General features: G+C 37.9%; 1 pseudogene; it reads right to left on the bottom strand.

The window, feature by feature from the left end:
- LOC102852537 overlaps positions 1 to 10,601 on the bottom strand; it is a 194,957-nt pseudogene that overhangs the window by 23,326 nt on the left and 161,030 nt on the right.

Here is a 10,601-nt window from a genome sequence, read left to right on the forward strand (position 1 = left end):
GGTTGGCGCAGGATAGAGCAGGGTTTAGGGCTGTTGTGAGTCGGAAACGACTCGACGGCACATAACAACAAACAACAACATTAATTTCAATGAACATCTATAGAGATTTTGGTATTCCAGTCATTCATTGCTGCACTTTTCTCCCCATCCCCCCACCCCCACCCCCAGTTCGCACCTGTCCTTGACAAGCAAAAGACAAACTCCTTCATTTGTACACAATCCACTCCCCCACCCCGCACATCCCCACCCCCACCCCAAGTATCAGTTATGCATGAAAGATACAAATTGTGTAAAGTCTCACTAGTGTAGTTTGCAGTAATGGCATTTCAGATTTAAAGGTCCTCTTCTAATCGAAAGTTCAACCAGGAGCTATTTAGGATCAGTAACTACTTTTCATCATCCTAATTTTATCTTTGGATCCCAAATGAATTTTTCTAGAACACAGAATCTGTTCTGACTGCTAAACACGTTACGTTTTCATGAGGAATGAACAGCACAGTTACTAATGACAGTTACCAGTGCTCACCTGCCCTCTCATGGCTGGAGCGATGGGAATGGTGGGCTAGAAGTAAGAGTCGATTGCAAAATATACCATCCAGGTTAGTATGCTGCCCCAGATTGCCAAGTGACTAAACTGCAGAAAGAAGGGCATCATAGAAGCACATCAGTCTTTCTATTCAAGTGGGAGACAATTCTTTAACTCTATTAACAAAGTACATTTGTCCACATCACATGTCCTGACATGAAAGCTACTGATGAGTCTTAAGCTACCTGACAATTGAGACTTCCTTTCCAACATCCTCCTTAGAGTACTTGGTTTGGGGTTCAAGTGACAATGACTCAAAGTATTTACATCAAAAGTACTTTGGGACCCCAAACCAAGTGTCCTTCAATATCTTCAGTGAAAAGTGTCAACTCTCAATCAGAATGGGTTCACACAAAGCTCGGGTCATGCAATGAAGCAATTCATTTTTGTCTTCTTAATACAAAGCTTCAGGATTGAAAAAAAAAAGTTGAACATTGGGTCATGCAATGAAGAAATCTGTTTTTATCTTCTTATTAGTGCAAAGCTCTCTTCAGGTTAAAAAAAATTGAACCTAAATTATTAAGGATAAAAATTTGACTCTACTTTTTCTATGGCAATGTTGATGTTGTTGTTTCAAAATCTGAACTGATTCATAGCTGACCCTCCAGTTTTTCAGAAACAATAAATCTCATAAGAGCAGACTGCCCAGCTTTCCCCGTGGAGCGATTGGTGAATTCAAACCAGATGTCAGTAGGCTGGCAGCACAATTTCTTACTGCAAGGCCACCTGAGTTAATGACAGATGGCCTTTTTCTTAGATGGATGAAAACTTGAATTGTCTGCGTATCAACTATGTATGCAATTTTGTATAGACTCTTGGCTGGAAAATCACTGTCTGTGTCTCATTGTGGGAATCTGGAGCAAATTTTATAATGGTAAATACTAAGGAGGCTAGGGAGCTCTGATGACTTAGTGGTAAGAGTTGTGCTGCCAGCCTAAAGGCACATGGTTCAAATCCACCAACTTGTCAGTAGGAGACAGATGGGCAATCTGCTCTTGTGTGATTAACTGCCTCTGGAAACCCACTGGAGAGTCAGCTATGAGTTGGTTCCTACGTGACGGTTGTTGTTAAGTGCCGTCAAGTCACAGACAACTCATAGAGACTCTATGAATGAAAGATCTGAACACGTTTATAATTTTCATTGTTTCTCCAAGTTCATAGGGTTTCCAGAGGCAAGCTATTTTGGAAGACCTGACCACTTGTATAACTTTGATCATTTCTCCAAGTTCATAGAGAATCCAGAGGCAAGCAGTTCAGAAGTGATGATACATAATAATAAAAAGGAGATCAGATCTGTCGGTCTGTGATATCTATTGCTTTGCACAGTTTATGATATTAGGGTAAGGGGATTAACTAGAAGACTTATATGCTAAACATGGTTAGGCCTCCCACTTTCCTGGCCTCTCATTTATTATTTGTGTACAATAAAGTGATAAATTTGTTGTTGGTTGCCACCAGGTTCATTCCAATTCACAACAACCCCAGTGTAGAAATGAGCTCCAGAGGGTCTTCCTGATAGTTTGCTGTTGTGTACCACAGAGTTGGAACCAACCCATAACTGACCCTCCAGTGGGTTTTCAGAGGCGGTTAATGGCACAGGAGGAGATTGCTCAGCCTTCTCCCACGGAGCAGCTGGTGGCCTCAAATCACATGCCTTCGGGATTACAGTGCAGCTTCTTGTCACAAGGCCACCAGCATCCCCTTTTCCCGATGACGATCTTAAAATAAATGAGTGATGTATCATCACCAGACTTTTTCTTCTGCTGTACTATTAGTTGAAATCAAACCATCAACTTTTGGTTAGCCGTAGACAACAAACCATTTGCACTGCTCAGCTCTTCTAGGTAATTTCTTAAAAACTAAAGTGTTCTTATCATATAGAAACTGCTGATTATTTAATCATGTCTGAAAATCATGTTGTTGTTGTTGTTGTTGTTGTTAAGGGCCATCGAGTCATAGATGACTCATAGCAATTCTATGAACAAAAGATCTGAACACTCATACAGCTTTCATCATTTCTCCAAGTTCATAGAGTTTCCGGAGGCAAGCTATTTCTGAAGTGGATGCCACTCCTGCTTCCAAGCTTGTTTTAACCAGGGAGCTCCACCCAACACTGTTCACCATGGATAACATTATCACATTTGACATATCAGTGCTAGTGTTTAGTATCACAGTAACCACAAGTTACCTCTGTACAGCAAATGGACAGACCAGTGCTATGTCACTTAGAAGAATGACCAAAAACAATTAAAACCAGGCCCAAGGGCTGCAGACTAAAATCACCCAGTGTTGGGTGGAGCTCCCTGGTTAAAACAAGCTTGGAAACAGCTATAGCTTGCCTCAGGAAAGCCTATAAATTTGGAGAAATGATGAAAGTTATACAAGTGCTCAGGTCTTTTGTTCATAGGGTCACTATAAGTCGTCTATGACTCAATGGCACTTAACAACAACAACGAGAGAGTTCAGTTGGCCTACTGGACAGAAAGTGATGCTGAAAAAAAGATACTGAGGGGGAAAAGACATTATTCTAAAGTATTTGTTTACATCTGTTTAAAAATAATATTCCCTTAAATTATTAATACAATTATTTTTAAAGACTTAGAATTCTGCTCAATTAACCAAATGAGGAAACTATGCCGTGTCCCTATAAAAACAAGACTACATATATATACAAAACAGTATTGAAAATGTATAGTTTAAACAACATGTTTAAAATGTGTAGTTTAAACTTTAAAAAGTGAATACAACTATGCTAAAAATAAAGAATAAACATTCACACAACAGATTATAGTCATTAAATTTGACATAAGTTTAAAGTTATGGAATAATGTTGAAGATCTACGAGTAAGTGGAAGAGGCAGGCTGTAAAATATTACATACAACATGACCTTATTTTGGGGAGGAGAGGGGAAAAAATGAAAAAAAAACCAATAAAAAACCCACATGATCTTATTTTTTTGGGAAAAAAATGCTTACATAGAATAAAGATTGAGAGAACAGTAGCCAAAATGTTAACTGTTATTGAGATTAAAATGTATATAGACAATAGATATTTCTTTAACAATATTTAAAAGTTTTTAATAATGATTTTATACTATTATTATGCAGTAATATTAAATGTCTCAGTTAATGACATGTTAAATTGAATTTCTTACAAATGTAAGGCAAGGAAACATCTATCTCCCAAGGAGCAAACTGGTGGATTCAAATGGAATGTGTCTAGATTGGCAGTTCAACCCCTTATCTACAAGGCCATCAGAACTCCCTTATAAAGACATTATATGACTAATATGCCTTAGTACTGCTAGACTGTGTAAAATAAAAATAAAATACAGAGATAAAAATGTGTTTATCAATTTCCTAAAGGTCAAAAGAAAATCATAGCATACAAACAAGTACAATGGACTGAGGGGAAATCTTAGAGAATACTTACTTTAGTCCAAGACCATGAGTCCAAGCCAGCTTTCAGACAAACAGTAACAATTACATACTAGGAAAGGTGAAATGAGAAGGAGAAAGACATTAGAAAAAGGTGTAAAATTTTTCCATTAGAATCCACATCTTACTCCCTTCCTTCTGCTACAGGTCACTTCACATTGTCTGCTAAACGTTGATGCCATCAAGTCACTATGTGTTTTGCTAGGTATTTGGGGGGATGATGGGGAAACAAGCAGTGGTTTACAATAAATGTTCCACATTGGAAGTCCTTTGCCAAATCACTACAATCCCCTGCTTTTGTGTCATAGCTGTTTGTTATATTTACCTGCTTTACAAAGAGCACAGATTTGAGTCTACTTAAAAACTTGTGCTAAAAAGCAGAATTAGGCAGTGTAGAGAAAAACCATTTTTTAAATCTAAGGATTTCTTAGTTATTCTCAACCTTTGGCAGTTTTCTATGTATTTTAGAAAGAGCTCATCAAATCTCTGGTTGAAATAAATATAGAAATCCATTTGGGGAAAACTGACTTCTTTATAGTATTGAGTTGTCCAGTCAATGAACATGGTATATTTCTCTAGCTGTGTTCACCCCAAACCCCCAGTACTGTCATGTAGATTCCAACCCACAATGATCCTCTGTTGGGTTTTCATAGTTGTAAATCTTTATGCGAGGAAGCGGCCTCATTCTTCTCCCATGAAGTTGCTGATACTATGTTCAAAAAAGCTAGACAATTTTTTGCGAAGAGGTTCTTAAACATAATCTTTTAGATTTACTATTCAGAAAAAAGGGAGCTCAGTGATAAGAATCTGTGCCTCAAAACCAAAGACACATGGTTCAAATCCACCAGATGCTCCACAGGAGAATGATAGACAGTCTTCTCCCGTGTGATTTACTGCCTCTGAAAACCCACCGGGAAGTCAGCTACTGGGCAGTTCTGACTCAATGGCAAATAATAACAATATATTCTTAATATCGGTGATGTAAAATAATTTCAGAAATATTTTTGTAAATGTTATTGGTATCTAGAAATAGGATAGATTGTGAAATACTAATCAGTATCCAATCAACTTCTTTTATTAATTCTAATATTTCATCTGTCCTTTATTGTGTTTTCTATGTATATACTCATATCATTTATGACCTAAAGAATTTTTTTCCTTTTTAAAACTTATACTTGGCTTATCATCTCATCTTGCTACCCTGAATTGTACCTCCACTACAGTACTGAAGAGAGAAGATAGTGAGCATCTTATTTCCAATCACAGAGAGAAAACTTTATTTCAACAAGTTTGGTTTTACAGCAAGATGAGTTCACATGCAGGAACAGATAGCGTATTTTTATACAAATATATATCATGGAACTTTCCTCTCTGGGGAGGAATTTCTCAACTACTCCTTATGCCCAGGATATATTTTCTTAAGTATGTGTATACCAACTGTTTTTATATGTTTCTGCCAAAAATAAAAAGCTAGGATAGCATGTGCCATGGATTGAATTGTGTCCCCTCAGAATAAGAATTGATAACCAAATGGTTGTGAAAGAAGGAAGGAAAGAATGTAGTATCCCTAAATCCTTAACCTCAGTATAGTCCTAATTCAATCTAAGGGGAGTCTCCCTAGGGTGTGCCCTAAAATATATTTTATTTCCCAAGATATAAAAAGGTAAGGTAAGCCCCACTGAAACTGGAGATCCCGAACCACCAAGAAACAATCACCAAGGATACAGTGTGTCTTTCAGGACTTAGGCCTTTGCACTAGGAAGCCCCTTGACATTGACTGGAGAAATAATAAGATATATGGACTAGCAAAAAAAAAAAAAAAGATATCATTTGCAAAAAAATAGAGTGTTTAAAATTCTGCTTTTGATCATGTTCACTATGTTCAGTATCTGCATTCTAGGAAGTCTTGATCCTCAGCTAAGCTATTCCAGAACATTTACCTTAAAGGTCCTAGACACTAAACCCATACTTTGGGCATGTTGCAAAGAGGGACCAGTCCTTGGAGAAGGACATCATGCTTGGGAGGGTAGATGGACAGTACAGGAGAGGAAGACCCTCTATGAGGTGGATTGATTCAGTGACTGGGATAATTGGGATGGGCGTGTCAGAGACAGTGCGAATGGCACTGGATAGAGCAGGATTTAGGACATTGTACATAGGGTCGTTATGAGTTGCAAGAGACTCGATGGCACTTAACAACAACCACCATGACCCTTATATACCTCTCCCTGCATTGTGTTTTTCATTCTACTGACTTCTAAAATTTTCCTAAATTCTGCATTGGTTGATTTCAACTTACTGGAGATATATTGCTTTCCTCATAAGGCCCATCTTTCCTTCTCGCTTGCTAACACTGGAGTCAGCAGGTCAGAAAACTAGATCTATGGTCTCACCTCGCTCTGCTTGCCATGTCTCCTTGTGCTACTCCTTAGGATTACTTTATCTCTTTTCTTTAGTCTGAAATGATTTTGCTGTAATGTTTTATTGTAGGCTTTACTATTTTTTGGTTCTTTTTTTAAAAAACAATTTTTGAGAGATTGAAATTCCTAAGATCAATTAACTCTGGTCTCAACTAAAATTTCACAAAGGTTTTCATGTATGAACCTATGTAATGTTCTTTCTCACTAAAATTAATTTTAATGAAGAATAACTTGGGTTTAACATCCTATGTACAATACAACAGTCAATGCAATGTTAATATATATTACAAAGCTCATGTTAATTTAAAAAGAAAGCAGGACGTAAGAGAATATAATTTTACTTTCATGGGAGGAAAGACAAAGGTAAAATACATCTGTGCATGAACTGTATACTCTAAGAAATATATACAAACCAGAATGCTACTACTGTAACTTCTTCTGAGGAAGGTGGAATGCAAGAAAGACTTAAAATTCAAGGGCTACTCTCTCCAGAATGCTCAGGAGCAATGATGTCAGTCTAGAGGCTAAGGTGCACCTGAAACAGGCATGGTCTTGGCAATTACATGTTATGGATCAGAAAGCTGGACAATGACTAAGGATGACACCTTTGAGTTGTGGTGCTGGAGAAGAGTATTGAACATACCATGGAGAGCCAAGAGAACAAATAGGTCTGTCTTGGAGAGGGTGAAACCAAGTTTTTCCTTGGAGGCTAGGATTCTGAACCTAGCCTCACATTCTCACATACTTTGGGCATGTGGCCAGGAGGGACTCATCCTTGGAGAAGGACTTCATGCTTGGAAGGATGGAAGGACAGTGCAGTGGAGGAAGACCCTGGGTGAGATGGATTGACACAATATCGGGGGCAATGGGATTAAGTGTGTCTGAGTCAGTGAGACTGGCTCAGAATAGGGTAGGGTTCAGAGCTGTTATGCAAAGGGTCAGTATGAGTTGCAGACAACTTGATGGCACTTAACTACCACACCAACAATAACCCTCTTAAAATACTCTTAAGTCAAAAACTTGGAATACAAATTTCATTCATATGAATAATCTTACCGTATAGACAAAATTTCCAAGAAACAAATAGTCTGTAGTGTAACCGCCTTGTAAGACCATATCTGAAAAGTAGGGGGGTGGGGAGGAAATACTAACTTTATAACAATCTGAAAGAGAAATTTGGAATTTATTTTTACCAAAAGAACAGAAAAATTTTTTTTAAAAATTTTATTCCATTTTAAGTGAAAGTTTTCAAAATTAATTAGAGTCCCATTTAACATTTTTCTACAAAACAGTGAAGCCATTACCATGCTCCATCATTTGCTTAGGCAACCAGAAGAGGATGAAGGAGTGAACCAAGGCATTCATGCATTCAATCCAGAACACCTACAACAAACCAAGAGGGTCAAGGTCATACCACAAGACTTTGGCCTTGGTCCAAATCTAAAATCAGGTGATATTGTAAAATACATTTGTGTACTTGTGAACAGCACAGTTACAAAGTGGAAAATGTAATTCGTGAAAATGAATTTTTTTATCTTTGCAAATAAATAACTGTGTAACTATAATCTGAGAAGTGTATTTATTTTACAAGTTCTTGCATGTACGCTAGTCAATTCTGGCTCAAAGTGAGTGAGGACAGAGTAGAACTGTCTTTTAAGGTTTCTAAGGCTGTGAATCCTTATGGAAGCAGGCTGCCACATTTATCTCCTACGGACCAGATGGTTCACCTGAACTGCCACTGAATCACTCAGCAGTTGAGTACTTGACCACCGTACCACCAGAACTCCTCCTTTGTAAATATGAAAGCATAACATTCACATGTAATATATGAGTTATAAAAATAGGAAAGCTCAAGCTATCCAGTGAAGTAGAATGAAAAATGCTTTTCGGAGAAATTATAAAAATATTTTTAAGTACTTAAATGGTAGCACCTTAAATATAACCTTATACTACATTTTATACTATATATTCTGATATTTTACATAAACACTCTAACTCTGGTCAAAACAATGCAAATTTTTCAAATTCTTGTGCATTTTACAAACAGAGGAATCCCAATTTTCTTGAAGAAAATATCAATAATATAAAAATCTTTAAGATCAATGAAACAAATGCACACACAGGTTAGGAGATGATAGAAAAACAACAACAACAATCTATTATTTCAACTCTATATTTGCCAGTTATTTTGCTTGCCAGGAAGATTTACATATAAAGTTGTTGCTGTTGTTAAGTGCCGTCGAGTCCCAGGCAACTCATAGTGACCCTATGAAGGAGAGTCCTCAGCGCTTGGGTGTCTCTCATCCTCTCTCTGGGTTCATAGGGTTTCCGGAGGCAAGCTATTACAGAAGTGGATGCCACTCCTTCTTCCAAGCTTGTTTTAATCGGGGAGCTCCACCCCACTCTCTGTCCACATTGGGTAACCAGCCATTAACACATTTGAAACATCAGTATCACAGTGTTCAGCCTCACAGCAACCACAAGTTACTGCTGTACGGCAACTTGTACACCAGGGCTATACAACCTAGAGGAATGTCTGAACAAAAACAATGAAAGACAGGCCACGACCTTCCAGGGTCTTACCAACCCAGCATGCCCAAATGCTGGCAAAGTCCTTCCGCCAGACCTCCAGTCATCTGGCATGTCCACTCTGCCGACCCCCACGTGGGGCCCAAAGAACACCAAAATTGCCCTGAGCCCTCAAACTTGCCGTACCTCCACATATAAAGTACTAAGGAAAAAAAGAATGTGTGAAAACTATTACTGACCTGTGACTCAGAAGTTACTTTTAGTAAGATAGTTCTTGGGGATGGTGGGGAAAGACACTGATTCAAAAAGAAAGCTAAATGCAGATCAAGGAGTGGCAGTCTCATGGGATATTGAAGAGAAAGAACAGAAAGTTCTTGCCTCAATGGTGCAGAGTAAGTACTCTTAGATCTTGTGCTCCCTTCACTGCACAATGAAATCTTTTCCTTTTTAAAAATTTTTATCTTATTTTATATTGGCTTACATACAAAATGTGTATATATCATGTTTCATACATTCCTTCATTTACATTGTGTTTCATATGATCATTTCTATACATTATGTTTTATAAAATTAATCACTATTGATCTACACCCATTATCTCCCTATCTTTTCAGGTCCCCGCTGACTTTCCTAATGCCTTTACCCTTTCCCTCCAACCACCAAACTCTGTGACCCCATGTGTCCCCTTCTCCCTTTGGACTTTTATACACATGTTAGTGGTTATTCTTCTATTTTGACATAATGATCTTGGCTGCCTAATGAATCTTAAAAAATGAGACCTAAAAGAATCAAACTGTTTCCAGTCAATCTGTCTGTGTTCTGGAACAAAACTACAGAGTAGTTTACAAAATACAGGCATCTCTAGCATTTAACAGGGTAAAATTCACAGTGTCAGGCATCCAGAGAAGCAAGAGGATGAGGTACATAAATGAATGAAAACCAACAATAAAGTGATACAAATGTTAGAATTAGAAGCCAAGGTGGTTGAAACAGTTATTATGATGTTATTTTTGTGTACCATATAGTCAGAAGTAACCCCTCCAGTGGGTTTTCAAAGGCAGCTAATTCAATCGGAGGAGACTGTCCATCCTTCTCCCACAGAGCAGCTGGTGGCCTTGAACCATGTGCTTTCAGCATTGCAGTGCAGCTTCTTGCCATTATCATACTCTATGGTGGCCTAGTAGCAAGAAGCTGTGCTGCAATCCTGAAGGTATGCGTTTCAAGGCCACTAGCTGCTTCATGGGAGAAGGATGGGCAATCTTCTTCCATGCAATTAACTGCCTCTGAAAACCTGCCAGAGGGTCAGCTATGGGTGGGTTCTGATTCTATGGTACACAACAATAACAACAACATACTATTTTTTTGTCTTTTATTATATTATACATATGTTTTTTAAAAACTATGTAGGAACATGGAAGATACAAAAAAATGTTCCAGACAGAAATTCTAGAGGTAAAGCCTAAAATGCATGAGATAGATATAGATAGATAGATAGATAGATAGATAGATATAGATAAATTTATGCCGAATGGGATTTATAGCAGAGAAAGACAACATGGATTATTTTTTAAAAATCAATGATTAGACCAAGGGCGGAGGCGTGACCCGGCGCTCTGGCTCCCAGGTTG

This window comes from Elephantulus edwardii, unplaced genomic scaffold, assembly GCF_000299155.1.
Source record: "Elephantulus edwardii isolate Elephantulus edwardi_28Jun2011 unplaced genomic scaffold, EleEdw1.0 scaffold00135, whole genome shotgun sequence".
In the NCBI taxonomy this organism is placed as follows: domain Eukaryota; kingdom Metazoa; phylum Chordata; class Mammalia; order Macroscelidea; family Macroscelididae; genus Elephantulus; species Elephantulus edwardii.